At 41.1% G+C, this 793-nt stretch overlaps 1 non-coding gene across 1 annotated transcript; it reads right to left on the bottom strand.

Annotated features, from left to right (window-relative positions):
• Positions 1-412: 412 nt before the first annotated feature.
• Positions 413-520, bottom strand: LOC148576350 (small nucleolar RNA R71). The gene has a single exon (XR_015903207.1). It is a non-coding gene; the product is annotated as a small nucleolar RNA R71 (small nucleolar RNA).
• Positions 521-793: the final 273 nt, after the last annotated feature.

Here is a 793-nt window from a genome sequence, read left to right as displayed (position 1 = left end):
CAAACAAGAAGAGGAGATGGCAGCCGAAAATAATAATAATGCAAGGAGGATGCTTGGTGACTTTACTGCACCTAATTCCAATTTACATGGAAGAAGCATCTCCATTCCTGCCATTGGAGCAAACAAATTTGAGCTGAAACCTCAATTAGTTTCTCTGATGCAGCAGAACTGCAAGTTTCATGGACTTCCATCTGAAGATCCTTTTCAGTTCTTAACTGAATTCTTGCAGATATGTGATACTGTTAAGACTAATGGAGTAGATCCTAAAGTCTACAGGCTCATGCTTTTCCCTTTTGCTGTAAGAGACAGAGCTAGATTATGGTTGGATTCTCAACCCAAAGACAGCCTGAACTCTTGGGATAAGCTGGTCACGGCTTTCTTAGCCAAGTACTTTCCTCCTCAAAAGCTGAGCAAGCTTAGAGCTGATGTTCAAACCTTCAGACAGAAAGAAGGTGAATCCCTCTATGAAGCTTGGGAAAGATACAAACAGTTGACCAAAAAGTGTCCTTCTGACATGCTTTCAGAATGGACCATCCTGGATATATTCTATGATGGTTTTATCTGAGCTATCAAAGATGTCACTGGACACTTCTGCAGGTGGATCCATTCACCTGAAGAAAACGCCTGCAGAAGCTCAAGAACTCATTGACATGGTTGCTAATAACCAGTTCATGTACACTTCTGAAAGGAATCCTGTGAGTAATGGGACGCCTATGAAGAAGGGAGTTCTTGAAGTTGATACTCTGAATGCCATATTGGCTCAGAATAAAATATTGACTCAGCAAGTCAATAT

The sequence above is a fragment of the Arachis ipaensis genome, chromosome B1 (genome assembly GCF_059453495.1).
Source record: "Arachis ipaensis isolate K30076 ecotype BB chromosome B1, ASM5945349v1, whole genome shotgun sequence".
NCBI lineage: Eukaryota > Viridiplantae > Streptophyta > Magnoliopsida > Fabales > Fabaceae > Arachis > Arachis ipaensis.
Note: the sequence above shows the minus strand (reverse complement) of the source record. Positions and strands in the feature narration are given on the sequence as shown.